The sequence below is a fragment of the Schistocerca cancellata genome, chromosome 9 (genome assembly GCF_023864275.1).
Source record: "Schistocerca cancellata isolate TAMUIC-IGC-003103 chromosome 9, iqSchCanc2.1, whole genome shotgun sequence".
Taxonomy (NCBI): domain Eukaryota; kingdom Metazoa; phylum Arthropoda; class Insecta; order Orthoptera; family Acrididae; genus Schistocerca; species Schistocerca cancellata.
The window spans coordinates 356,500,704-356,528,462 of record NC_064634.1 but is presented as its reverse complement, the minus strand read 5'-3'; the positions used below and the strand labels follow the sequence as shown (position 1 = coordinate 356,528,462).

The window sequence follows — 27,759 nt, the reverse complement described above, 5'->3', positions numbered from 1 at the left end:
ACATGGAAAGAGAAAAACTCATTTCGGTAAGACAGGAATTCAGGTCACTAAACTTACCGTTGACTTTTTTCCATGATATTCACTGAAATTATCTATGCAATGTTGTTTTGTCTTGCCGTACAGTATTAGATGTTACCATTAACCTCCCATTCCCCAATTCTTTCACGAATCGAATGCTCATATGTAAAACTGCTTGAAACATCTGACTACAAATTAGCTAATGTGTTAAATATTTTACGCTAAGCATGTAAAACATTAACGATTGAAGGCACACTCCTCCAGTTTTTATTCAGCTAGTTTAGGATTTGACTTTTTCATTTGTCAAATGGTGCCTTTGGAAACCATTAAAGGCAGTCAGCAACTGGAATTTGGCAGACTGTTTTTAGCCGCTTAGTAATACAGATTTCAATTTTTGTGACATTCAGTTTTTAATTAATTAGTTTTTGTTTTTTGTGTTTGCTGTGTGCAATGATGCAGAAACGGATAGCTCCTTCACGTATGAGTAAAGGGGGAAAATCGTTGAGATGATATGTCTCTCTACCAAACTATTTAAAAGCATGTGTGCACACTCTTGTGATGGGAGGGGGTCGCTGGCTGGTTGCGAAGACGATGTGTGGGCGTCGTTTTATTTAGGTGAGAATGAGTGGATAGAGTGGGGGTAGGTATGTAGGAGGGGAGGGGCCCCAAATTATGAACTTGCCCTGGGGCATCCGTACTGTATACTTCCATGAAGAATAGGAGTTGGTGTCCACATGATAGGTCTTCTCGAATACGTGCTGGTTGTAGTAGAGGATTTTATATCAAAGAAATTAAATGTAATATTAGAGGAGAAAGAAAATCAGTCCAAACCGAATTACGATTACAGCACCACTTTTAACAACAGAAAATGACAACGGGGAGAAACATCACTATAACGTCCAGAGAGAAGGGCAGTGGACAGCAGTATACACACCAAGAAGTGAAACGAATACCAATCAAGTAAAATCCATAATTGGGACAGGAGCAGACGAAAATCTGCGCAAAAAACGCCCTTGCTGTGTTTAGGAACATAAAGAAAAACGTCACTTCAGAAAACGTTAACCGTTACCTGGAGAGAAAAGGAATCGAAGACATAGAATGCGAAGAACTGCGCACACAAGGCGCCAAACAGGCCTTAAAAATAGGGTTTCCATCCAGATTTCTCGAAGATACAGAACGATCCGAATTTTGGCCACGAGTAAGAGATTTAGTTTTCTACAACGCACTACAGCGAAGGAGCAGAACTGCAATAAACGCACAAACGTTCTCTTATGGAATATCGATGGTTTAAAGAAATGTGATACCATCCATACCAATAGAGACGCTAGCAAGGTTCGCCACCGTCATCCTCGCAGAACCCTTTTTAACAGGGTAATACAGATTTCACTCTTTCGCGCGCAAAACTACAGGCAGATCCACAGTAGTAGTAACCATCTTCGCCAGACAATGCCTAGGGTTCATAAAGGAATCAATAAGAGATGGAAACAGTTACTGTGAAAACAAATCACGTCACATTAGTGGGCAAATATTCTCAACCACAGACGACGGTAAAAGATGAAATCGAAAGAATAAGACATACCAAAAGAAACGATGGACAACATAAGAATAATCCTTGCTGACGATCTCAACGCAAGGATAGACAGACCAAACATTAAAATAGAACTTATACTAGAAACTCGAGGAAGAGGATATAGCCTCACCAGCAAACCCGACCTGAAATCTACATAGCGCCCAATGGAACCAACACAAAAGATCTCTTATTATTCAGAGGCGAAGGGAAAAAGGCAATTAACCAGAAAGCATTCTGGACATGAACGGTAGCACCGATAAGTAAACATACACCAGTCACAACTGCTTTTGAATTTAATCAGCTATTATCAACGACCAAGCCCAAGTGTGTAAGGGTCATTCAGGAAATTAGGCATAGAGGAATTAAGAGAAAGTCAAGGAAGAATAGAAAAAGAAAGACGTCAAATACAGCTACACCAGGCAATGGAAGCAGTGGAAATAAGCACAATGACTCTGCAATCTTGTCAAACAAAAATAGGAGATAGGAAATCGCAACCTTAGTTCGACAAAGTGTGTTAAGATGAACGGTAAGAGACGCCGTCTGCACTACACAGAACCAAAACCACGCCACAATATGACGTGTCACTATATGCCTGGCACAGAAAGAACACTAAAAGAGAAGGCGGACCACCAAGAAGAATAAGCTGGACTATGAGCAGAACGCGCTCAAAGAGACCTATACGTAGCGCTCGGAAAACCAAAAGGAGTCTCATGGACACAGGTGAAAACCATTTGAAGCCATCCTAAACCTGCAATACAAGGAAACAGCCTACGATTACAGTGCAATGGAAGCAATAGAAAGCTGCATCCCTACAACAAGATTAGAAATATGAAAGCCATAACAAAGTTAGAAACCACTGCAACTGCAAGAGCACGGGAAAAATACCAGAACAATGGAGAATATCAGCGCTGAAAAGCCTTCTCGAAGCGAAAGGAGACAGCGGCAAACTGGACTCATACAAAGGCATAGCCCTCCAGAACACAGATTTCAAATTTTTCATGGAAGTATTAAGCAGCAGGCTTACCGCTGAAGCAGATCTCCAAATACCAGAAAACTAATTTGATTTCAGAAAAGGAAACAGCACCGTACATACAGAGAACTTTGTAATAGAGCAAGATCCACTAAGACATCCAAGGGAAAAATACTTTGTAGTCTATAAAGACTATAGGAAAGATTTCGACTCTATTAAATTAACAGAAAAACACTCATCCAAAAACTCTGCCTGTTGATTAGAGACATCACCAAACAACGAAAGTATTTCCAGACATCCTAAGATACAACCACATCCAAATATCTGACCGTATCCAAGAATTTAACACAGACAAATCTTGTACTAAGAGACGCGACCAGTCTGACACTGCAAGCAGACATACCGATCATCATGGACAGGTCTGGAGTACACATACTTTGTGGATGATACGGTAATACATGACATGACTCAACATGTTCGTAAAAGAAAGAGCAACAGCACTTTGCAGCATGCAACAGCCTCGAGATCTCTCAATAAAAATGACAGTGGCACTATTCAAAACCAGTAGCAATTTACAGGATCCACATAAACTGGGACAAAATAAAAGTCTAAGGCCTTGTGGCATTAGATAGTCAAATTAAGCTGTGGGAAACGAATCCCGGGCGTCGGGAAGACAGCGCCTTGAAGAGTGGCTTACGTCTTGGTGCAAGGAACTTTCTTTATAGAAGACGTAAGAATTCTGATGCTCCTGCCCAAAATGAAGACCTACGAAAGTACGCGCCAAATACTCATAGAAAATTCAACTGTATCTGGAACGACTTCTGCTCAACCAACGCCATAATGAGAGAACAGAAACGGGCAAACTGCGAACTCCGACAGGTGATAATCCAATATGCAGGTTTTGCAAAAACAAGAGTTTCCACAAGCCAAAGACTGCGTGTGTGAACTATGCAATGAACATCATGATCTATATCATAGAAAAATATTCAGAAAGAAAAGAGTGCCAATAATGTAACTAGAAGCAGAGTAATGAAACACAGCTTTGTATTTGCACATTGTGCAAATATTATATTTTCATTAATAATAATAATAATAATAATAATAATAATAATAATAATAGAGGCTGTTAGTTTGCAGTTACTTGATTTCGTTTGATTTGTGAATATTTTCTAGATTGCTACTGTATATAAATATAATTCGTTAGTCATATGGATCAGTCATACTACACTTTTCTTGAGAGTGAGATCTCTGCTTCCTTACTGAGAACGATTTACTGCTCAAAGGATTAGTGTGGTTACGATGGAGCTAGTTTATTTCCTTTGTTTGGTTTAGGCAATTTCAGCAGTTCTTTACACCACTTGTAATGTTATTCACATTGCTCATTTTCTGACTGCGTCAGTAAACGATTAATTGAGAATATTGCTTCATCTTCTTTCCTGGAGTAGCACTAAAAAACACCGAACATGTATTTTTCTTCCAAAGTCAGCCCTAAATGATCTTATTTTCTAAACGTGTCGAAAGTTTTTTAAAAGACGATCTTACAAAAAAAATCAAGATTCTGCGTTTTACCCTTTCGCTGTTTGTGCTGAGATTGTCTGCTGTTAGGTTTCTTGCTTGGTATTAATTAATACCTGTTTTACAGCAGGCGCTGTTAGTTTAGTAGTAGATGCTTCCTGATACTGTTTGTATACCATATATGCCTTTTTAGCAGCTGTTCTGTTAGCATATTTTTGTAGAGCTTGATCAAATAGTCAAACTTCCTATAATCTCTCCTTATCCGCAGTGAATTACTGTAGCTCTTATCTAGTTTACTGAACACATATACACACACTTCACTTGTTTCCTATGTACTTGCACTTTGACGCTTATAAATTTGAGTCATTGTTGGGTTACTGGAGTAATTATTTCTGTTACTTAGATTCCGAGAAATATATTAAAAACGTTTCTCTGGATGTTCTGTGAATGTGATTTTTATTGGTCCTACAAACTTCCTTTTGTACAGCTAAGTACCTGCAATATAGGACACTGCATTCCGCCTACAATGTAAACTATTAATAGGTTATGCAATAAACACACATAATAGCTGGCATAGTATATACATAATGTTACATAAACCACAATCAATTAAAATACATACACCAGAGTTAAAAAATACAGTTTTGTGGCATAAATATTAGATCGTACATCAGCAGTTTTCAGTTCTAATTTGCTTTCAAACGCTAATTTCTAATGCTAGTTTCTCTTAAAGTGATACATAAAATTTATCATTCACAGGATGAACTTTTGACATCTGCTCATAGACATACTCAGTCATACTATAGAATTATTCTTGTGTTAATAACTTTTTAGGGCTGCAGGGAATATCTTATTTTTTGAGGTTTTGTAAGTCTCTTGACAATGCTTGTTTTAACTTGGTAGCAGAGTAGAGCATCATCCCATTTTGTACATGCTCAATTTCTGGGACTACCGTTCCTGACGGAAGTTGGGTCGTGCAGGGGGTGTAACTCAGAGGTAGAGTGTCTGCTTCGCATGCAGAAAGTCCTGGGTTCAAATCCCAGCTCCTCCAAAATTTTTGCTCATTTCATTTTGTCATTGATATTTGCCGCAAGTTGATATACTGATCAACATTCCACACTTTGAAATTTACGACGGCATCTTTTCCAATGTCATCGGCAAAAGCCACTAACTTCCAGATTTTGCCGAGTGGCGTCGCCTCTATTCACTTTCGTTTAAAGCTCTGACCCTATACAGAGGATTACTTCCGTTTGTTCGTTTTTAATCACAGTTCAGAAGACAGTATTCTGTTTTGGCGTTAGCAAGAACGTAGTAACGTCTTTTTTTTTTTTTTAACTATACGTGAATAAAGCAGGTACGAAAGTTCCTGAAAACATTTCCACACCAGTCAAAAGAATTTTACTTATCCCAGCTGTATAACTTGTATGGAAAAAACCTAAAGTGTTTAGCCCTGAAATATTTTGTTTTCGGTGGTGTGGAGAATGAAAACGATCAGTTATGGAATGGTAGCCAAAGCGCATGGATATGTCAACGCGAGCGGCGGAATGCCTTTGCTGCCGATCTAGTAAACCCCTAAAGTTGGCACTCGGCGCCCTGGCCGATGGGAGCCGCTGTAAATGGGAAATGACTTTACAGTCATCAGCCACCGCGCCGAGTTTATTTGCGCGTAACACTATGTAAGACTTAAAATGAAAAGCGGAAAGTGATTGGCAAGGTATAAACCCAAACTAAGGAAAAACACGAAAGTTGCAATAACACTAACTTCTGTTACTATTACTTTAAAAAGTTAGTTATTTGTGCAAATGAAGCTTCTGACAATGCAAATGACTTTGCAACGCTATACGGATTTTGCGCTCTCCTTAAACATTCTCATTTTTTATGACGGAATTACGTAAAAATGAATAGATATAATTATTAACTCGCTAAGAACTTTTGCTACCACGAAGCACATATCATTTCTAATAAGTAGTCTTGGAGAACCGCTAAATACCAAATCCACAAGTATTCCACTCGCCGGCATGAACAGCTGCAAATTCCATCGACAACAGTAGTGATTAACGGAGCAGACACACAGCAACGCTGAAAATAATAAACAGCATAATGAGGGTATTCAATAACAAATAAATCTTACATAGTGAAAGAAGCAACCACCGCAGTACGATTTCTAAACTGAAGCTATAGTTGCTGTGTGGCAGTCGTGGCCGAGTGGTTAAGGCGTCTGACTAGAAATCAGATTCCCTCTGGGAGCGTAGGTTCGAGTCCTACCGACTGCGAAAATTTTTGTCGCGTCATCATCTGGTATTATGGCTAAAAGCGACAATGATAAAGGAATCAACACAGTTAACCAAATTTTAACAATCTGACAACAGCCGACGTTTGTAGCTACTTAAACTTGAACAAACTACATCGCTCCTCATATTTTTATAATTTTACACTTTTTTGATTTGATAATAGTAAAGTGATATGTAACTGTACTAAAGTGAATTAACAACAATGATATTTTTCCATTATAGCTGCGAGTGAGCCACTGGGCGGAACGAACTAGAAGCGGCAGCGCCGTTGATGGTTTTTCTGGTTATCAACGTCAAGGACTTGCAGTTTTCGGATAGTTCTTGAAAATACTGAAAAGTATATATCATTAAGCAACAGTTCAGTTCTAATGTGTGTGTCTATGTGATTTGGGCTCAAACACGTCCCTGCGAACCGCTCCGACCAGTGAGCGGGGCAGAGTTACCAGCGGAAGCGCAGATGCCCGCTGACTGCCTATCTTTGAAGAACTCGGATTTGTAGAATATGATACATTACGTATTCAACAGGATTTCATTCTGTCATCGAGTTTAAAGGTGCTGAAAACTGCAACAAACTCGTGAAGGACGAACAAACGACGGAGCAATCGCTATAACCGTGATCCCAGCAAAACGTGTAACGAGGAAATGTAAACGTGACGAAGTGGACCATAATGTGGACTGGGCAAATGATATTGAAGGAGAGGATGTTCTGATGCAGGCCACGGCGGGTACAACGGTACCGGCAGATATCGTAGGCGTAGAAGGCATTTCAGGAAAGAATAGCCCTCTACCTGACTGACTCAGTTGTGCGAATGTCAGTTCAGCGTTCTCTCTCCTATGTCAACATGAAGTACCCGTTGTAATTTGAATCATGGAGATTTGCATTATTACTGACAATTTATTCCCTTCATCCTCTACAACCATGGATCAGATGTATAGTATAACAATCTTAAATATCAGTAGAATACAATCTCTGGCGAAAGTTAGTGCTTTTGAAGGAGTTCCTATGTGAATCAGACACGGATGTGGCATTGTTACAAGAAGTAAATCTTACGGATCTTCGCATTCCAGGCTATCAAGAGATCTTAAATGTGGCGCCGAAAATTCATGTGGGACAGCTTTTTCAGTTAGAGACGGCATACCTGTTGCAAATGTAAAATATTTAGAATCAAACTCAGATTTTTGACATTTATTAATATTTATGCTCCAGCTGGTAGTAATTCCAAACAGGACTGGGCCAGATGATGCCGAATACGTAAGAGGCGGAGATTAGAACTGTGTACTCCGTGACAAGGACCGGACACCAAATTTCAATTTTTCTTGTGTACACTCTGAAACGGATTGAAACGGAAACAGCTGGAAGCTCATCAAGTAAGAGCAAGGAGAACAAACATCTATATATCATGTGATCAATGTGAGGAAGGGGCAATTAGGAAAATAATAAGCGAACTAAGATATTCTGACGACAGATTACTGACTCAGCATAGTGACACCAAGAATTAAATTCACAAATACTTCATAGTTATTAGGCAATACGACAACGGACATCCCGGTGGACAATGACTTCATGACGGAATTAACACGCAGGCTCAACCTGGTAAAAGCAAACAACCTGTTAACTCAAATTACGGAAGAAGAAGTTGCAGACGCTATAACACGAGGCCTGAAAAACAGGTCTCCTGGACCTGACGGCATTCCGGCGGAGTTTTATCATATGTTCAGAGGGCAGTTGATTCTCAAATTAACGTGTATCTATAACGAACTAAAGAATTTCGCAAATGGCGTCCCACACGACTTCCTAGAAGGAACCATGGTTTTGATCCCGAAACATCCTGCAGGAAACTCGGTAACATGTTTCAGGCCTATCACTCTCCTAAAATCTGACCATAAAATATTTGCCCGCATCATAAATGAAAGATTAAAATCAATACTGAACACAGTCACTGAATCATATCAATCGAGTGCAGGAAAAGACAGGTCCATCTACCACACACTGTGCGACTACAGAGATACCATTTCCATTGCTGCAGCCTGTAAAACAAAGTGCGCCATCGTATTATTGGACTTTGAGAAAGCGTTCGATAGAGTCGATCATGCTTACCTTTTTCACACCATGTGTGCCATGAACTTTATCAATATTTTATCGACATTATTACAAATCTTCTGCAGAAGTCAACATCGACAATTATGGTTAACGGTCAATATACTAGGCCCATTGCAATGAAAAGTTCGCTGCGACAAAGTTGCCCGATGTCTGCCACTCTTTGCAATAGCAATCGAGCCATTACTTTTTTGCCTGAACCACAACCAAGGACTCACTACACGCGGCCGTAGGATTGTCTGCAGGGCATATGCCGATGACGTTGCATTTATTGTCAAAGACAACGACTAGATACAGAAAGCACTCGAAATAATAAACAAATATGAACTAGTATCTGGTGCGAATCTGAATAGAAATAAGTCTGGCTTAATGAATATTGGAAGTGGGTTAGGAGTTCCCATTCATGGACCAATAAAGGAAACTGTCACCATGACGTGTCTTAGGGTGGAATATACAAGGAATATCCGACAGACCATCGCAGTTAATTACGCAAGAATCCTCACCACCATCTGTGCTTGTGTACATCAGCACAATCTTCGTACTCTTGATGAGCAAAGAGTAGCTCTCGTGAACATCTAATTATCCTCTAAAATAAATTACGTGGCGCAAGCCCTGCCAATGTTGAGGGAAGTGGCAAACAGGATTTAGCTGCTTTTGGCCACTTCGTCAGCTGCGGCCACATCTTCAGAGTCAAATACTAAACGTTGACTCTACCGACTGACAACGGTGGATTGAATCTTACTGACATGTACAGTAAAGCACAAGCACTGTACGTCTGTAAAACATATAAACTGTGGAAGCAGTCAGTCAGTAGTGTTGCCCGCATTTCTGTTAAAAGAAATAGCGCCGGCCAGCCAGGACGCCCCAATTGACGTTCACCACATCCCAAATGAACTTGACCACCTAGAATATTTATTCGTAGAATATAGCTACATTAGACTGTGAACACCCGAGAAAGATGTCATCAAAGTCAAGAAAATCTACCAAAACTTAATGAACTTTCAGACCAAGAACATTATAGAACAAAAATACGTCGGTCACTCTTGGCATATCATCTGGAGGAACACACACCAGCCGTATTTACCAACAAAAGTGCGATCATTGTGATATTATTTTATGAATAGGAAAATTTCCAATGAACTCTTGACCACATTCAATTCATCTGGCGGATTCCCCTTTGTGTACCACTTGTGACCTGATGGACACAGATGAACATCAATTTGTCTGTGGAACTGCAAATAACATGGTTGTGAATCAGAAAAAATCTATGGAAAACATACGATCAAACGACAAACATCACTTTCAAGAAATGTTTTGTTTTCGCAAAGGCTTCCAGTAATGTAGATTCTTTTGGCCTATGTCACTGTAATAAGCAATCTCATAATGTTGTTGTAACTATTTCTGAATTAAAAACAAAACGTGGTTAAGGTGTCTCACTAGAAATCAGATTCCCTCTGGGAGCGCAGGTACGAGTCCTACCGACTGCGAAAATTTTTATTGCGTAATCATGTGGTATTACAGCTAGAAGTGACAATGATGAAGGAATCAAGGTAATCATGTAAACTTAACCGCAAGTGTATCATATGGACTGGGCAAATGATACTGAAGAAGAGGATGTTCCGATGCAGGCCATGACGAGTATAATGGTGCCGTCAGATGTCGTAGGCGTAGAAGGTGCAGCATCTGAAATTCCTTCAGGAAAGAATCGCCCTCTGTCTGACTCAGTTGTGCGAATGTCAGTTCAGCGATCTCTCTCCTATATCACCATGAAGCAAATTTTAAGGATCTTCACATTCCATGCTATCAAGAGACCTTAAATGTGGCAACCGAAAATTCATGAGACAGATTTTTTAGTTAGGGAGGGCATACTTGTTACAAATGTAAAATATTTCGTATCAGGAAGGGGATTAGTTATTCAGATTTTTTATTTGAAATTTATTAATATTTATGCTCCATCTGGTAATAAATCCAAACAGGAATGGGCCGAATGATGCCGAATACATAATAGGTGGAGATTGGAACTGTGTACTTAGTGACAAGGACCAGACACCAAATTTGAATTTTTCTCGTGAACACTGATTTCAAGTCTCCAAATGAAGGATGTTTGGGAACTCGTTATCTACTGTCAAGTTTACACTTCTCACCAACGTGCTGGTAGCAAGCTGTCTGGACAGAATATATGCAACACATAATCTGGAACGAAATGTTTCTTCTGCTGATGTAATCCCAGCTAGTTTTACAGATAACTGTGCAGTGAAATGTTGTATTAAACTGAGCAAACAGATAACATACTTGGGGGTGTAGTCATTTGAAGCTGAATGCGAGTATACTCGACGACAACGAGTTAGAAGAATGCATAAGAATCATTTGGGGTGCACGTCTCTGAGTTCGTCCTAGACGCAACACTAATATTGCCTCGTAGACATCATGCGCAAAGTAGTAGTTAATATCTGCAGTGGATTAAGTATAGTAGTTATGGGCTCAGTTAAGAAACACGATAGAATTTCACTATGTGTGTCTCAGGGAGCTCTAAAATAAGCCTTAGGATTCCGCTGCACACTAAATGGAAATAAAAAGATCAAAGCGAAACTGATACCTTTAAAACGAAAACAGCTCGAATATCCAACAATACCGTCTAAGCCCACAACGACCCTTCAAGAAGAGAGTGCCCCGTTATACTACCTATTGAGGCTCCCGCGGAGTAAGCGGAAGTCTTTCATCGACAAAATGATCTTTGTAGACAATGTGTTGTTGGAAGAGCAAAATGACATAATCAGTGGGATACCCCTTTTCTTCTCCGAACTATACAATGAAACTGCTTACAAGGAGCACTCTGTAGACGAGCTGCTTGAAGGGATCAATGAGTGTGTCTCGCCAGAAGAAAACCGGATGTTGTGACATGCTTTGCAAGTGAAGATCTATTTGACATAGTAATTGCTACAGCTTCGAAGAAAACATCTAGTCTGGACGGTTTGCCTGTTGAATTTTATAGAAAATTCTGGCACATTATCTGTGGCAAATTTACAGATATTGTAAATGAAATATTAAATGGAGAGCCAATCCCAGAGATTTTAAAGAAATTCTGACAATCCTTATTCATAAATGGAAGGGTACCAAAGATAACAATAAAACATGCCCAATATGCCTGCTGAACGTCGACTATAAGCGGACAGCCCGTGGCATCAAAACACGTGTCACGAACGTTCTGAAGCATAAATAACTAGAGACCAAATCTACCTACCAGGCTGCAGTATCATTGCAACCGTAAGCGAGTATAGAGAGATTATCGCCATTTTATCTACGATAAACTTGAAAGGAACCCTTAGTATTTAACGATTTCGCAAAGGCGTTTGATCGTGTGTGTCATAAATACTTAAAGACATTGTTTAAAATGGGTTTTTCAAAGAGATTCATGCACATAATGGGAAATAAGAGTATGATGAGAGATTTCGACGAAAATAGTTAATGGCCGGTACACAAAACAAACCGACATTCAAAGAGGCCTTTCACAATGAATGTTGACCTTTGTGATAGCGTTAGCCCCATTGTTAAGGAAGTTACACAGTGACTTGGAAGGCATCACTGTTATCGGCACTAAAAAGTTACAAATGCCTATGCTGACCGACTTTGGAGTGTTAATCAGGAGAAAAGATATGTTTCAAAACTGCAGTGGACCAATACCATCAGGCCTCAGGAGTAATGATCAATGAGACCAAAGGTTTCTTGCTAAACTTTGGAGGTTTTGCATAGATGAAGTTAGACTGGACAAAAAAATTATAAAAAAAACACGGAGGAACACTCGTCCCTAGGCATCGTCTTCCTAAAGTGTCCTCTTAAAATGAGTGTCATAAATTGGAAGGCAATGTTACGTAATATTAGATCAGCCACTCGACAAAAAAGATGCAGAAACCTGAGCTTTCTGCAAAAGGTTCAACATGATAATATATCCCTTGTGGCAAAAGCACCTTATTTAGGACAATGTTTGCCAATCTGCACCGAGTTAGTGAAGTCGATAATGACTGAAGTATGTGGTTATATATGGCAAGGGCAACCATTCCGTGTCCCATCTAGCGTTTTAACACTACAGATAGGTGGAGAAGGCCTAGGTCTTATAGATCTCACAAAAAAATATTTGGTATTAGAGAGAAATTTAGAGTGCACTGAAAACAATCTGGACACCATCACTGCTGCACTACTGAAAGCGACCAGAGCTCAAGAGTTTCGATCTGCCGACGAATATCACACCTATCAATCCTAAATTAAAATATGTATGACAATTTTAAATAGACCTCAGTTACATCAGAAACAAGCGAAGAAACAAGTCAGATGCAACCAACCATACTATCGTAGAAGTTATAATGCAGAACATGAAACTGAACAAAATTGAACAGAAACAGCCATATAAGAATTGGAAGATACTCTGGAAAAATCTCGCTACAAATGTATTATCAAGTGAAGTGAAGGACTCTGGGTACAGAGTCGTCCATAATTTTATAAGTACAAATGAGATACTTTATATTACTGGTTTATGTGACACAAATCTGTCGAAAATGCCTTCTTGTTGACACATTCTCACACAATTTACATGTGATCGCTCTTTAGATATGTGGAAGGACCTCAAACGAAAAATAGCTTCGCTAAAACGAACTGATAGTAAATATGTAGAAATCTCTGACTTGTTGGATCCGGATCAGGTAGCTTATCCCTAAACGAAAAACAATGCCATAAGGTGGCTTTTCGAGAATTATGTCAATTATATTATTAACAAGAAAGGAGATGACAGCCTACTGGATTTCCAACCTTTTATCGAAAAAGTCTTTTCGCACATACTTATTAAAATATCACAAAGGACAATTTGGAAATACGCTGAATGTCCATTTCCAAAAGTCGGGTGTAGGATAATGTACGTGCTCGATGTATCGTTATGGAACTTGTAGGGGTGATGGCAACAAGTAGGGGATATAGTAATGTATTTTTCATCTTTGGTGTTCTTTAACAACTAAAGTCAGTATTTTATGTTCAGTGGTTGGTAATGCGCACCTGTGTGTGGTTTCTCTGTATGTTGTTGTTGTATATGCTTTGTGTTGAACCAGTACTAATCAACGATGTGTATTTACAAGTATGCAAGTATTCGTTTTCTAACAAAATCTCAGCAGGTTATGGGGTCAGGTGCGTGTTAAAAGGATACTTGTACGAAAATAATAACGCAACTCGGTGCAAACGACTTTTAAAATTTTTGAAGTTGTTCATTCCACGCAACCAACGATGGATTCAACGAGAATTGTCGACATCGTACTTGTGGAATGCAAAACATATTAGAACACCTGGAAATACAAAATAAGTATTTGTCTGCGAGGAATTCCTGGTACACTTGATGTTGTGGCAGGCAGGTTAGTGAAACCTAGTATTCTTTCAGAAAGTGCTACCGTTGAGCAAAGGGCGATCTACAAAAGTGCATTCGAAGCTTTTAACAAAAAATATTAGGTACACTACCTGAAGACTATTTTTCATTTAAATCTAATTGAGTGCTAATGTCTAGAGATGACAGAACAATTGATGATTTAACATCCATTGTGTGCATATGAGAAAGCTTTGAGTACAAAGGAGGGTGATGTTAGTAAACAAGAAGCCCTCACTACAGACTCATCAAGGGTGTAATTTCAGCAAGTAAATCCAATGGAGAGAAAGAAGAAAAAGAAACATGTAATTACCGCAAGGTGCCCAACCATACAATTAAAGTGTGCAGAAAGTGGGCAGCTGATTGCAAACCTCCAAAACCAGCTACCATAGATACAGACATGCTACTTCTTGCTGTGACATCTTCTGTGATGAACTCTGAATGTAGAAATGAGGACTGGTATACAGACAATGATACAACAACTCATATTACAAATGATAGGAATTATTTCAAGACATTTCAGCCTTTTCGAACAAAACACTCAGTTACTACAGCTAATGGTGACATAATTGAAGCAATTGGAATAGACATTGAAGCAGCAGTTGGAGGAAAATCGAATAGAATTACATTGACAGATTTATGGTATGTACCTCAGATTCACAAGAATCTATTCTCTGTTCTTGCAGCGCAGGATAAACATCCAGAAAGTAAATTCATATCAACTGCAGAAATTTGTCATCTTAAGATTGATAATATCACTAGATTGGTTGGTGTCTGTGATCGGTTTTGAGGCCTTTTTAAACTTGCTGTAAGAAATGTGAAACCTAGCGCCCTCAGTGAAGTTATTATCACTAGCAGAGACAATATGTCGCGTCTTTATCATAAAAGATTTGTACACCAGAACAAGCAGCATGTGAAGTCTGTACTTTGTAGCGAGTTAAATATTGAGGTGGAAATGGACAGTGAATTTTGTGAAGGCTGTATTTATGGCAAGGCTCATCATTTACTATTTGGCACCAGAAAGAGGACCGCAGAACCAGGTGAGCTTATTCACACTGATATATGTGGTCCGTTTCAAGTACCTTCTGTGTCAGGGCACCGGTATTTTGTTACGTTCAAAGATATTTGTACAAAGTTTATGGCAACACTGCATACAGGAAAAGTCTGGAGTTGCAGAAAAGTTAAGGCAGTTCACAGCTGAAGCAAAAACTGCTGGACATACCATCAAGGAACGTCTGAGTGATAATGAGACAGAATTTGACGACAAACAAGAAAAGGAGATTTTTCACAAAGAGGGTATAATTCAAAACCTCACAATGCCATACACTCCAGAACAAAATTGGTGCAGTGAAAGAGAACCGCATAGTTGTGGAAACTACCAGAGCCATAATGCATGCTCATGGAAACATTCCACAGAAAGTTTGGGCAGAGATGGTGAACATTGCAACCTACATTCTGAACTGGACAGGGCCTTCCAGTATTCCACAAACATCTCCATATGAACTGTGGTATGGAAAGAAGCATAGACTGAAACATCTGCAGGTGATATGCTCCACCTGCCATGCTCATATTCCAAAACAACAGAGAAGGAAGATGGACCGAAAAGCACTGAAACGTGTCCTTACTGGATATGATCAAAATGAGGGTTACAGAATTAATTGTGGAGATGTGCAAACTCATTAGGTCACGAGATGTCATCTTTGAGGAGAGGCCACTGAAGAGTGAGAAAAATTCAACTCTTCCAGTGAATGTTTTCAATCATCAGGATCCAGCATCTCATTATGGTATTGATAGTGAGAGTGAAGAGGATGGCAGTTCCTTGGATGTAGATGAAGACCCTCAGGAGGAAGATCAGGAAGACACAAGTGGAGAAGCTTTACCACATCTGTGTGATTGGTAAACCCTCAGACCTTCACATAAATTTAATGATTATGTAATACATCTCTCCAGGAACCTGAAACATACAGCGATGCCACGAAGTCTGTTTAAAACGATTTCTGGAAGGAAGCCATGGATTCTGAAATAAAAGCTCTTCGAGAAAATAAAACATGTGGAAAGAGTGCCATTCCTAATAGATGATTGTATAAAGTTAAAACAAATGCTGATGGCTCAGTCAATAAATTCAAGGCAAGATTGGTAATTTAGCGTTATTCTCAGCAGAGAGGAATTAACTATGACCAGACGTTCAGTCCTGTAGCTAGAGTGTCTACCATTCGAGCACTACAAAGTGTTGCTGCAAGTGAGAGCATGAAACTTCTACAAATAGATGTGTCAACTGCTTTCCTTTATGGTGATTTAAAAGACACCATTTATATGCAACAATCTGAAGGATGTGATGATGGGTCTGAAGAAAAGTCTACACGGACTGAAATAGGCTCCACATTGCTGGAATGAGAAGTTCAGTAATCATCTCATTAAACTTGGTTTCCAGAGTAGTGAAACTGATCCTTGTCATGAGATGACAAGGCTGTAAGAAAATATTTCTTGTGCTTTATGTTGATGATGGTCTGATTGCAGCTCACAGTGAACAGGAACGTTAAGACATCGTCAGTGATTTAAGAGAAGAGTTCAAAACTACTTCAGTGCCTGTATCATTTTTCTTAGGTCTGGAAATTGACCAACAAGAACGTGGAACTGTATGTGTAAGTCAAACTCATTACACAGAGAAAATACTAGAACATTTCAACATGAACTGCAAGGCTTTGACTACACCCATTATAAAGGGCGATGATACAGAAGAAAGTCGTTGCAACTCTGAATTTACGTACAGGCAAGATGTTGGAGCACCGATGGTTCTGATGGGTGGGATACGTCCTGTCATTGCATATGCTGTCAGTGTTGTATCAAGAAATCTTGAAAAACCAACAGATCGTGATGTAGTGAAAGTTAAAAGAATATTAAGATACCTGAGAGGCACAGCAAATTATGGACTTTTATAGTATAAAAATAATTCTAAGAAGCAGGTTTAAGAGAGTTATATTGATGCTGACCATAGTGGTGATCTTAGCCCTGGGCGCTCAACGTCAGGTGTTCTTTGTCTGTATTCTGGGGCACCTATCTCCTGGATTAGTCAAAGGCAATCTTCTGTTGCCTTCTCCACAACTGAAGCTCAGGTTGTGGCTGCAAGTGTGAAGATGCTCAGGCAATTGTCTGGATCAAGAAGCTTCTGACAGAATTGGATCAATTGGAGGCAACACCAGTTCTGCAGGTTGACAACGAAGCTGCTATCTTGTTTGCCCAGAATCCAGAGTTTCACCGAAGAAAGAAAGCATATTCGTATAAGACATTTCTTTGTTCGTCAACTAGTTAGTGTTGGTGAAATCACAGTTGCAAAAGTAGACACTGAAGAACAACTTGCTGATATACTAACAAAGCCACTGTTTTCCATTAGATATCAGTATTTATGTAATAAGATTGGACTATGCAAGTTATTAAATAAGGGAGAGTGTTCATGTATTTTACATCTTTGGTGTTCATTAATAACTAAAGTCAGTATTTTATGTTCAGTGGCTGGTAATACACACCTATGTGGTTTCTCTGTATGTTGTTGTATATGCTTTGTGTTGAACCGGTACCTAATAAACCATGTGTATTTCCAAGTACGCTAATATTCGTTTTCTAACAAAATCTCAGCACGATACCCGCTGGGGCGAAGTATGGTGGGGACTTCGTCGGCCCCGAGGCCGCTACGGTAGCCGTGAAAGCCTCAGCGAAACCCTGGAGTGTCATACCTAACACGGTGTTCAGAATTAAAACTCGAACTAAAGACCTGAAGAATTTATGTAAACTGTAGAGATTCGGTTTCTGAAATCCATAGGTCGCTGGTTCGAAGCCGGCACGCAGGAAACATTTTTATAGCTACATCTCGGAAAGACAATTGACAAACAAGTTAACGTTTGCTCTTCGTGCGGCACGGGAGTTCTCCTTTATCGGATTGAATCTTTACCAGGGCGATGGTCATTATCGCAAGGAGCAGCCCGAAGCCTTGACGTGCCATGAGACGATTATGATTATCCATAGAGACAAAATGAGTAATATATCTGACTGAATATTAATACTTTACTCAGTCATATTCTTGCCACAATACAGTTGCACTACTGAATGTTTTGTAATACATGACATTATTTTGTACTCTATGGTGACAAACCTATTTGATATGCTAAAAATAAAGTGGTCAAGGCGTCTGACGAGAAATTCCCTTTGGGAGTGTAGGTTCGTGTCCTACAGACTGCGAAAATTTTTGTGGCCGCATCATCTGCTATTATGACCAAAAGAGACAATGATAAAGAAATCATGACAGTTATGTAATGTTTACCAAATTTTATAGCTCCTCATATTTTGATGATTGTACATTGATTTGATAATAGTAATGTCGTAACTTTAGTAAAGTGAATTAACAGTGATATTTTTCCAGTGTAGCTGCGAGTCACAGAGCGGAATGAACTTTCGGGTTACCATCATGAAGGTCTTGTAGTTTTCGGATAGTTGTGGAAAATATTGAAAAATGTACATCGTGTAGCAACAGTTCAGTTCTAAATTGTGTGTTTGAGTGGCTCTGGCTCCAACACGTCTTGCGCACCGCTACGACGAGCGCGTGGGGCAGAGTTATCGGCGGCAGTGCAGATGCTTGCTGACTGCCTATCTTTGAAGAACTCTGATTTGTAGAATGATACACTACGTATTCACCTGGGTCTCATTCTGTCATTGAGTTTAAAAATGCTATTGCGGCGAACTCGAGACTGCCATTGACAGTACTAGGATATTCCAAGCGTCTTTACGGATCTATTTGTAACGTTGCTTTGTAGCGCATGCAGGTTACGGAATCCGCAATATAACAGTTTAAAATGTATACATCAAATGTCCAAATTAGGTGGTAGCGCGGTACCTAAAACAGTACGGCACCGTTTCGAAAACCATAAGTGTTAAATGGCTTGACACTTGCAACATCAAATTGACAGTGATGTACAAATCATTTGGATGGAATTACACATTCGGTCTTATGCATTAATTGCGGGAAACCGAGAATTTATAACTAACTTTCAACAATCCCAGAAGGATCCATCTGAAGAGTACCGATGCACCTCTGCCCTGGAAATAATGATACTTTAATGGATACAAGAATGAATAGGACATTATCCAAGGATATTGCAGGAAAACAGTTCGGACTACAAAGGAGAACAACAATGTAAGATCTCAGAAGAAAAAAATATAGAAGTAATGGAGGAGAATGTGAAAGCAGCGCTGTATAATTAAAAACTAAACCGCCATGACCAGTAAACATACGAATGAAAGTTTTGAAGTATGGAGGTAATGTAGTGATAAAATATCTACAGAAACGTTTTGGGGAAGTAGAGGTGGGAGAAGATCCACCTATTGAGTGGGATTTATCATACATCTCCGTGATATACAAAAAAGGTGACAAGTGGCTATGTGCAAGCTGTAGACTGATAAGTGTTATCCCAACAACAGGTTGGCTTTTCTCTACTATTTTCAGTACGAAAATAGAAAATGTGTTGGCTTCAGGATAACAACAAAGCATTTTAGAACAGGAAGATCATTTCTTGATAACATTCATGTATCATAGTTACTGGAAAAATTCAGAAATAAGTGGACCTGCAGAAAGCATATAACGATGTATGCAGAATAAAGTTATGGGAAGCAATGACAATTTCAGAGAGCACAGAATTTTTTTACTGTCCGTTTCTGTGTCGTTATGTGTAGCTTATCTGCTGTATTTTCGATTGATGTCGTCTGGGATGCGTCAGTTTTGAACCCTACCTTGCATCTGATTTACCGATTCATTTCGCCTTATGTTAGTTGGCTCAGTTAAGGTGACTGAGAAATGGGTTAACCTGGATAAAAAGTTTTACAAGAACACAAAATTAATGATCAATATAGGAAACAAGATTACCTGACGTATTTGTTGACAAGCTTCTAAAACAAGGTTGTAGAATGTTTCTTCTTCCTTTTTTGCTCAGGCATGGGAATAAAGATTCGTGAGGATGAGTATACGGATTAGATGCTGGGAAAGCTTAGAGGAGTGTGGCAGATTGGGTTTGGTAATCTGGACAAGACAGACTATGGGACAGGACTTGGTGAAAATTAGGACAGGACAAGAAGACATAAAATCCTGCATGTGGAAAAAGTGTTTGTTCCAGAGTAGCAATTGGGAAGAGAGCTACTAAAGCTTTACATGGGATAATATGAAATAATAATATTAGACAGGACACTAAGAAGAAAATATTTCAGTGTGGTGGCGAACATAGTTTTGTATGGAGCTGAGATGTATTCTCAAAGAAAATTAGAATAGTGGATGTCGGCTATATGAGAACATATCTAGTAACAAGGCAAGATAGGACACAAAATGAGGAGGTATGGAAACGAATGGAGTAACGTGCTCCATAATAAAAACGTATGAGAATATAACGCTTCAGAGGTATGGGCATGTACAGAGAATGTCTAACCATAGATAGCCAAGGAGGATATTAAACTGGGAACCAAACCTCAGGGAAGAAGAGGAAGACCAGCACTAAGATGCGAAAAATACATACAGGCAGCAATGGAAGACAGAAATCTAATACCAGATGACTGGAACGAAAGAGGCCTGTGGAGGTCGATGATGGGTAACGGCCAGGGGGAGACGCCAAAGAAGATGAAAAAGGTGACATCCCCAGTAGTTATGCGGAAATAGCAAACAGTGTAGTGGCGCATACCCCATTGCCAGCAATTATGACGACAGTTGCTGAAGCGCATGAGACATCTAAAACTGCATATGAAATGGTAACGGAAACTCAGCAACAATAAGCAGAAAGAGAGCAAACCACAGCTCTCAACAGAGCCCATCTGTGGCTGCAAACGTTACAGAAACTCACTTAGAGTCGAAGAAGACACTTCCTATGAAACAAAATCAAGCTCGAAAGTTGCAGAGAAAAATTGAGCCAACTAACATAAGGCGAGATGAATCGGTAAATCAGATGCAAGGTAGCGTTCCCTTCAAAACTGACGCATCCCAGACGACTACATCAATCGAAAATACAGCAGAGAAGCTACATAGAAACGGACAGTAAAAAAATTCTGTGCGCTCTGAAATAGAAGATAAATCCACTGAGCAGTCTGTTTCAGAATCACATCGGGTTAAAGATACTACCCAAGAACAGCCTGCTAAGGAATTAAGTCAATTCTATCAGACAAACGAAAGAATGTATTCATATAAAATGGAGGACAAAATAAGAACGCCGATAGGTTAAGAAACCTGATCTAGATGTGGTTCAGTCATACAGTTCTGCTGATGAGGGCAATGTAAGTCGAATAGAAAGGGCTGACGATGTGGATGATGTATCCACATGGATACATAACAAATCACAGCCTCAGGAATATTTTCACTCTTAACATAAACAAGGTGTCCATTGTTAGCAAGATAGTTGCCCTTAACAACTTCTTCAGGTAGATTAAATTGATATAGCTTTAGTACAAGAAGTCACAAGTGACGCAATAAATCATTGTCGAGTTCACAGTAATTAACTAACATCGACCCAGAGACGATAACAGGTTACCTACATTATAACACATTGCGACATGCAAATAAAGAATATAGTTTTTACCAGTGGACACGAAATCGCTTGTTCCATTCATGTTGTAACCTATGTGAACGTTTGTGCACCACCTGGTAGCGAAAACAGATCTGATAGAAGCCGTTTCATCGGTCAGTAACTTTTCCAGTTACTTCATAAAAATAATAATAAATTCGTCGTTGATGGTGGCTTTATATGGGGTGACATACACTTCTGCGTTTCGCCTTAGAGCCACTACCGAGGTAAAGTGTATCATGTACCATTATCTTAAGAAAACTGGATGAGAACATCAGAAAAGGTCTTCCACAACTGCAGGACTCTACACAAAATTTACCGGTGTCTGATGAGTGAAAACGGACAGTATACATTTTATTACCAACTTAATGAAGAGTGCAACAACTGTGAAACTTCAGACCTCTAAAAATGAAGTCTACTTGTATCTCTGGAAAAATGCTGTTAATAAATGCGGATGCAGTTCAGCATTCGTAGCCATGTGGGATCCATATCTCAGTTCATGCGAAAGATAGAGCGTATTAATTTTGCAATACCCTTATGCGATAACGAAGATGACAATACGACATTAAACACGTGCCGGACGAAGAAGTCGCTGCGTTCTATTCATAGCATACAAAATAACAATAACTTTTGAGCAGAATGTGACAGAACTGGGCGCAGCATCAGAGAAGCAGACGTCGACGCACGAGAGCGTGTGGCGAGGCTCCAACAACGGGAATAGTCTCCGCATGTATCACTCGTGACGTCACGAGACGCCTGCCAAGCGTCGGCCCATTGAGTCGGGACGGGACACTGTGTGATAGAGAGTTGTGCGAAACAAAAACACAGCCTGCGCCAGTTGGTTCTAGTCGCCGTTCATTTTCTTTCTCGTAGTGAATGGGCTGCAAAGAGTAATCACTGAGAAAGGCCGTTGCGAAGTCCCAATTCGTTTGACTATTTCTTACTCACGGCTCGTAAACCAATCGTGATCGTAATGGATAGTTAACTTGTGATCTGGCTTGGAACGTTCAAGGTATTGTAACCGAATCGCTTCCAAAAAAGAATTACGCTAGACCTCGTCGATGATGGCTGATGAGGTAGCGTAGCGGTTGCGGCTTAAGACTCAGTCAAGTTCAGTGTAGCATTTCTGGCTCTTTGTAACATCTCGGTTCAGTTTACAGCGATAAAAGCTATAGAAAGAATAATTTAAAATTAAGAATAGAATTTTTAGAGGGGAAAATAGTGTAGAATCAGAGTTCGGTAATTGCAGATCAGAATTATAGTATATCAACAAGTAGTTTAACGTCTAAGTACAGCAAAGCCACGGAATCTCCGTCATGGAGAAGGCAGTGAGTGACAAACTATTGTGATGATAAACCTATAAAAAGGCCTGATCGTCATTATTGCCGCCTTTTTTCCTTGATCGTTTGGTTAAAGGGCGGGAAACGCGTGTCAGTCAGCGAGACAATAATTAGATTGGACTTCATCGTGTTAAGATTCCGGAGTATTAAGGGGATTTTAGGACTTTAGTGCTAGATTGGAACTTTACGGACATATAGATGACAGAAACTCAAATTATCTGCTGATACGAGTGAATTCAGAGGTACCGGTATTCAGATATTAACGTGTGGACTTTTGAAAGTGTCTTGTGCCGTTAGTTGCGAATCTGGACGTAGAGCGCGTGCATATAGGCATTTGCGGACTATTTAGATTCCTCCAGGCTAGGAACCTTTTTAATAGACAATCATCCATCACCTTCTTAATCCTTTAATATAGAGTGAAAGTGAAATACAAGACTGTTGTACTTATTTCATTTACCTAGTACTAATCAGTGAAAGTTTTACGGAACCAAAGCTATTCAGCAGTAAGTCAACACCATCTAGCAGAAAGCGTAGGTATTAACTAACACGCTAACTGAAGTGAACGTTTACGTTTTTTACGGACTGCTTAATACGAACTTTTGTGACTCTTTGACGTCCCCACTCCCTCCGAAAGGTGGCGCAGGCTGTCTTAATCATAAAAGGGGAGAGTTTTAGCCGGGCAAATTACTAAATAAAAGCGATATTTACAAGACTCGCAGTAATAGCAAAACACAAGGCCGCACCTCATCGGAGAGTCGTCACTGTCACGTCGGGAAGTAAAGCCGGGAAACCTACCGACGATACGTATCTACGAGCAGACGTCGACGTGGAGTACTTAAAAAGGGAACCACAAGACAGTTGGAGATGCTGCATCTTGCAGCGGTTGATATTTTTATTACCAAACAAAGTACCTACTGTTCTGTAGCAGGCACCTGACGTCATTTCAAGTATTGGTCGGTGGACGCGACCAAGGAACCATACATATGTCGTTCTACACATAGCACCACCATAGTTCGGTGGTATCACCCATTTAGCTGATATGGCACAGAGGAAGCATCCTACACTCTCGTTGGCTACTGGAATACTGCATTAACGACGAAACTTAAAACTTCATTACTTGTTATTTGTTAAATAAGATGTCACATAGCAGTGTAAACTGACTCACCAATGTAATCATTAGCAAGTACTTATGAAAATAATCCGGCAATGGCATGTGAGACATAAGAAAATTTGTGGACAGACTCACTTAGCGCGTTGTCAGATTATCACGAACGATGTTCCACAACAGCGACTCACACTGTCTGTGAGAAGAGTTGTAGTCTTGCAAGCGACTAGTTAAGCTATGTATTGCTGGGCTAGGCAGTTATAATTAAAGTCCAGCCATTAACAATGTATTCAGTGCTGCGAATCTGCGAGCAGCGCAAATCAAAGCACACATTAAGAAAGTTCTATTTCCTCAGATGTTGAGCAGAACAGGTTACGGTTGGTTTCTATAAATCAAGGCAATCGAATACCAGGCTGAATCCGTTCCCTCCCTGCCTCCTCCTCAGCAGATTCAATGGACCGCCTCTCAGGAACGATAGAATGTTGTACTCGAACCTGATTTCCCCAAACGTGACCAACAGGGAGACAAGAAGTGGCGGTAAGTTGACCTTCAATACAATACTACTCATCAATTCGCATTTAAACTTATTTACCGTCTCATAACGAGTAAATTCTAAGTAAGCATTTTGTATAATTCTCGAACATTACTTCCATCTGTTACATCCATCATGGATCTTTTATAGTATATACGACGCTTCGACAGTTGCAACTGATCAGTCTTTTGCTATCAACATACGAGAAAGCAAACACGCATGTCATCGTTGTTAGGTGCTCATGCAGCCACATTTATTCACTGGCACTGGGAACAAGTATACCCAATAAGAGCTAGTTTTACTCTAGTTTTTTGTACTTACACCATGGTGGAGTAAATTATACAACGAAGCTTACCTGAAATAGAAGAAATTCGGTTATTAATATCCTTGTTAATATTGTAGTGCACTATAAAATAAACAGAATACAAAGTGAAGTAGAAATTAATCCAAAATCCTACGACTTAATTTAGAGTTGGAAATGTGTTGTACATCATAAACAAAACGATGGGGGGTCTATACTAATACATACAGACGGAACGTTGTTAGCAAAAATCTAGAAAATTTCTCGACCAGTTTACTTTAAAATTTCAGGCAATACTGGAGGGTGTTCCGAAATTCCCGTCACAAACTTCTAGTGCTTGTTGGAGGGAGTGAGTGAGTACATAACATTTTGGACGGGAACCTGTGTCCTGAAACGTCATTCAACGACGCTATAGAGCGTCATAGTTACAGGCGCCGGCGCCTGTATATGTATGTAGCCTACAGGGTGAGTCCGTCACGATGTTAATAAACTCACGATGTTAATAAACTTTCATGGAATGTGTCAATTTGAGGTAAGGGTCGCTGACCCGGAAACGAACGAGTCGAAAGTTATAAGCGAACACCGTTCAGATACCTCTCACAGTGGAATACGTGTACCGGTACTGTTGTTGCTAAGATTGTAGGGCACCAAACTTTCGGAGCTAGTATAGACCAAAACAAGGAAAAAATGTGTGGAAAACATAGGCTATAAAATGCATACCTTAAGAGCTATGAACACTTGTTACATAGAGATGTACACTAGCGAAAATGAACAAATGCTCATGGTTCCTCGGTTATGCATTTTAGAGCCCATGTTTACTAGATATTTTTTCTTGTTTTGGTGTATCTCTGAAGGTTGCGTGCCTTGCATTAGTACCAACAAAAATACCGGAAATTCTATTTCACTGTCAGGTGTATCACAATGATTTTCGCTTGTAACTTTCGTCTCGTTCGTTTCCGAACCAGGGACCCTTACCTCAAATTGATACATTTATCCGCATCCCTCATCCCTGAAAGTTTGTAACATTACAACGGAATCACATTTACATACATTTATAGGCGCCGGCACCTATAACTTCGGTGCTCTGTGGCATTGTTGGATGACGTTTACTGCTCAGATATTATGTACTCATTCCCCTCTACAAGTTTGCAACAGAAGTTTCTGAACACCCTGTACAATAAAAATTCGGATGGACACACGCAGTATATTTTTCCAAATGAGTGTAAGGTTTTCTGGTAAGTGACTGTGAGAAAGAAATTAATGTGCTGTGCTGCGAAACTCATTGAGTTGGTAGTTTGTGGTTGGAGCAAACCATCATTGTTACAGGTAGTCTGCGAAAACCAATTCATAGATGTTGTCCATTGATGAATGCTGTATACAACTGGAATTAACCCTCTCAGCTTCAGTTAAGACCTGAAACCGGTGCATTGAAGCACCGAAAGTAATAGCCATATAATAAAAACACCGTAAAGACGGCTGTACGTGTTCCATGTTATTGTATAAATGAAAGTTGGAAGGCGGGTTTCTACATCTGAAAAATGTGTCTTAAATTTCGCACCAGTCACATCAGAGTGGCGGTAGTTGTAAACTTTAAGATTGGACGTGGTGAGTCGACGTTAGTCAGAATGCGTGAAAGGTGACAAATACATCATTATAAACACTTCACTGAGTTTGAACGAAGTCGTGTAGTAGGGCTACGAGAATCTGAATGTTCGTTCTGTGATACTGCAGAATGTAGTCACTGTACAAAACTGCTGGCAGCGGTGGTCACCAGAATGTACGGAAGCAAGAAGACCGCGCTACGGGCGGTCACGTGGCACTACTGTGAGGTAAGACCATCGTATTCGGCGTATGGCTGTGGTACATCGTACTGCGTCTCCATCAGCAATCTGAACAGCAGTTGGCACCACGGTGAGACAACAAACTGTTGCAGATCGGTTCTTCTATGACAGCTCCTAGGCAAACGTCCTTTAGCGTGCATTCCACTGACTCAAAACGACCGTTTGCGACGCCTTCATTGGAGTGCATGGTGGAGGTCTGGCTCGGCGCTTGCGATGGCCGTGTGTTGATTAGGAGGGATTGTGCTGCCTTCATGAACATTCCACGGGGTATTTTCCGACAGGATCCAACAATATAACGCTCACACACATACCGCTGTTGTAACCCAACATGCTCTGCAGTGTGTCGACACATTGGATTCGTCTGCTCAGTCGCCAGCTCTGTCTCCAATCGAGCACATTTGGGACGGCAACTCTAGCGTCATTCGCAAACAGCGCTAACCGTCGCTGTATTGACCGACCAAGTGCAACAGGCATGCAACTCTGCCCCACAAACTGACACCCGGCACGTGTACAACACAATGCATGCACGTTTTTATGGTTGCATTCAGCTTTGTGGAGGTTACTGTGGTTATTAATGTATCAGCATTTCACATTTGCAATGGCTTACCTCGCGCTTGCATTACGCTGATATTTTACATTGTTAATCATTTAAATATGTTACCTAGGCAAATGCAATTACGAACTTTCATGACTCTACATTAATTATTTTTTGTTGCTGTAATTTTTTCCGCCAGTGTATGCCGGATCCGAGCCAAAACATCACGTACGACATTTGTCACCTGATTTCCCCCCCCCCCCCCCCCGCCCAATAGTGGCCATCGTCTTTATTTCCATAGAAACATTGATAATTGTATCCAGATATTGCACAGAATTGCTCCCTAGTACATCAAGATGTATAAATGATAGAAAGATACATGCAGTTTTATGAAAGCAGGGAGGTAGTTCGAAAGAAAGAAAGATCCGAGTTTTCATGAGAACTCCACGACGATTTCGTGATGAAATTTTGGTGATGATTCAATATTTACAGGAAGATAGTCACAAACACTCCAACTGTGCTGGCATATTGCTTACTCTTCTGAAAGAGCGGTTAAGGGGTGTTTGAACTTAATACATCGTACCGAGCGAGGTGGCGCAGTGGTTAGCGCACTGGACTCGCATTCGGGAGGACGACGGTTCAATCCCGTGTCCGGCCAT

At 40.1% G+C, this 27,759-nt stretch overlaps 1 protein-coding gene and 2 non-coding genes across 3 annotated transcripts in view; 2 read left to right on the top strand and 1 right to left on the bottom strand.

Moving 5' to 3' along the window:
• LOC126101410 (uncharacterized) overlaps positions 1-27,759 on the bottom strand; it is a 667,375-nt gene that overhangs the window by 403,195 nt on the left and 236,421 nt on the right. The window lies entirely within an intron of this gene.
• On the top strand, positions 5,053-5,124 carry Trnaa-cgc (transfer RNA alanine (anticodon CGC)). The gene has a single exon. It is a non-coding gene; the product is annotated as a tRNA-Ala (tRNA).
• Trnas-aga (transfer RNA serine (anticodon AGA)) lies at positions 6,265-6,346 on the top strand. Its single transcript has one exon. It is a non-coding gene; the product is annotated as a tRNA-Ser (tRNA).